The sequence below is a fragment of the Cupressus sempervirens genome, chromosome 3 (assembly GCF_028749045.1).
Source record: "Cupressus sempervirens isolate cs-2001-9-10 chromosome 3, ASM2874904v1, whole genome shotgun sequence".
NCBI classification, from domain to species: Eukaryota; Viridiplantae; Streptophyta; class Pinopsida; order Cupressales; family Cupressaceae; genus Cupressus; species Cupressus sempervirens.
In genome coordinates, this window is record NC_143120.1 from 237,019,873 (window position 1) to 237,022,746 (window position 2,874).

A 2,874-nucleotide genomic window follows, 5' to 3' on the forward strand; every position below is an offset into this window, starting at 1 on the left:
AAACATTACCAACCCTTTTCTCCTTTGGTTTTGAGGAGTCTATCCATTCAGAGGCAATTTTCAACCATTACATTTATTTGTTAATAACACGGGTGGAGATTGTAGAGAGGTTTTCTCATGCCGACATATCTTCAAATTTGATGATTTATCTCACAAGTGTTTTGAATGAAAGCACTGCAACTATTGCATACAATGTGAACATATGGTCAGGGGTACAATATATTTTGCCTTTTTTGGGTGCTTTTGTTGCTGATTCATATTTGGGTCAGTACTGGACAATCCTTGTTTCTTCTCTCATCTACCTACTTGTTAGTATTCTTTTCCTTCACAAAATCCTTTTCCTTAATGGTATAATTAATGGGTAGAGTAATTTGGAATAAAATTCCTTAACCAGTATTATCTACAGATTTAAGAGTTTTTGTGAATAAAGAAACTGAATATGCACTTGTTGGAAACTGAATAAGGTGTCCATTTTCTTTCAAAGTAGCTGAATAAGTTTTGATTTTCTAGTGTTTTAACATGCCCAAGTAACACTTCATGCAATGCAACATTGCAGGGGCTAATCTTGGTGACTCTATCGGCCTCCCTCAGGAGTCTCAAACCCTCACTATGCAAGTATATGTCAGAGTCTTGCTCCAAACTCAAAACATCACATTTTAAGATTGGGTTTTTTTTCTTCTCACTCTACTTGGTTTCTTCTCACTCTACTTGGTTGATGCTGAAAACTGTCCCACGATCACAGAAAAGAAAGCAAACATTTAATATGGATTGTGAAAATCTGATAGACTTAGATGATAAGTTTTGTGTTTTCAAACTGGGAATGGACCAAATTGGTCATGGTTTAATATGAGGCTGAGGGGAATTTCAGAATGTCTGCCAAGTTTCCATTATAGGCATGCCAAACAAAAGGGATGTTGGATGCAATTTCAAATTCTAGTTCAGTAACAGCATTTGGGAATAATGCTAGTTCAAATGCTTGGAGTTCTCAACTATGTTTGTTTTGGGCCTATATGCTTGGGAGATTCCTTTTTGATGAAACTCATAGTCTTGTTTTTTCAAGTTTCTTGAAAAAGCAACAATTGAAGATGAACTAGACTTTGAGTGCAAAACAACACACAATTGGAGACTTTGCACAGTACAACAGGTCGAAGAGGTAAAACTCCTCCTGGGCATATTACCCATTTGGATGGCATGTTTAATGTATGGAATTGTCTTTGCACAATCCTCAACATTCTTCACAAAATAGGGCAGCACAATGGATAGAAAAATTGGTCAAAATTTTGTGATCCCTTCAACAAGTATGCAATGTGTCATGAACATATCTATAATCCTATTGCTCCCTGTCTACGACCGTATCTTTTTTCCAATTGCAAGAAGATTATCAGGGAATGAGAGGGGTATAACATTGCTCCAAAGGATAGGAACTGGTATGTTCATTTATGCCATTTCAATGATTGTTGCTGCAGGGGTAGAAATTAAGAGAATCAATGCAACAAGGGATAGTGGACTCATAGACATTCCCTCGGCAACAATCCCAATAAGTGTTTTTTGGCTACTTCCACAATATGTTCTTTTTGGCATGGCTGATGTGTTTACAATGGTAGGAATGAAAAGCTTGGGTATTGCTATTTATTTGATTGTTTTAGGAGTTGGTAGTCTCCTCAGTAGTTTCCTCATTTTGATCATTGAGAAGGCTACTTGTGGAAGGCAGGAGCATTGCTGGTTTGCAAACAACTTGAATAGATCTCATTTAGATTACTTTTATTGGCTTCTTGCTTCTTTGAGTTTACTCAATTTGGGCATGTTCATGACCTTTGCTAGCTGTTACAAGTACAAAGAGACTGCATCTACTGAAAGTTATACCTACGAGGAGTGACACTAGTGCTTACATTATGAGTTTTACTATTCTAATTTTTTATTTAAATTTTATCATGATAGTGTAAATATTTTGTTTCCATCAACCACATCCATATCATTGTTCAGTCTTTTTAAGCAAGAATGTTTACATTTGTTCCTCTGCGATTGACAGAGAACATTTTATTAAACAGAATTTTACTGTGAATTATTTCCTCTCAATTATTTGTTCTCTACATGAGTGCATTTTTTTCAACATATAATTGACTGAGAATAAATATATTTTCTTACAATTGTTCAATTGAACCCCTTCTTTAGGTCTAAGTGATAATTGAAAAGCTCATTATTTCTCTTAATTAGACTATTTGAGAGTTATTTTTTTATTCATAATCCTTATTAGGCTTAAAAGTACAAATTGTTGTTCATTTTTAACACCTAATTAAATTAGTTGAGTTGTAACTTATTCAAAATGTCTAATTAATTTAGATGTAGATTGTAGAGTGCATGCACACATTGGTTAGGTTAGACATAAATAAATATGAGAGAAAAAATAATCAATTGCACAGCTGCTAGTGAACAACTTTGGGTAGTAAGTGATTCTATAATTGTGCAAAAACCAAATCAAGTGTATTTACCCTTACAAACATAAATAAATCTTGCATATTCATTAGATTCTTGGCATTTTTATGTCAAGTTCACCAAAATGGGGACTACAAAAAGGGGTTACATATCACATGATATTAAATGCGGGCCACAAAAAGCTAAATAGCATTGTGATGGCATCAAAAAACCCATAAAGACAAAATGTAGATGAGCACAAAAATTCAAGCAGTTAATTTTATGTTGTTGGACTTGAGATTGACAATAGTTGCCTTTTCAGGTAATTTCATAGCTTCATTTGATTCTTCAACCATTTCTCCTCAGAAGACTGAAGGAAGAGGTGGAATAGAACCTCCCAAAGAAAAAAGAAATAATCCTATATGAAAATATGACGGAACATCAAAAATAGATATAAGAGCA

General features: G+C 34.2%; 1 pseudogene; it reads left to right on the forward strand.

Annotated features, from left to right (window-relative positions):
• The first annotated feature begins 537 nt into the window (after positions 1 to 537).
• LOC149565736 (protein NRT1/ PTR FAMILY 5.12 pseudogene) lies at positions 538 to 1,876 on the forward strand (annotated as a pseudogene).
• Positions 1,877 to 2,874: the final 998 nt, after the last annotated feature.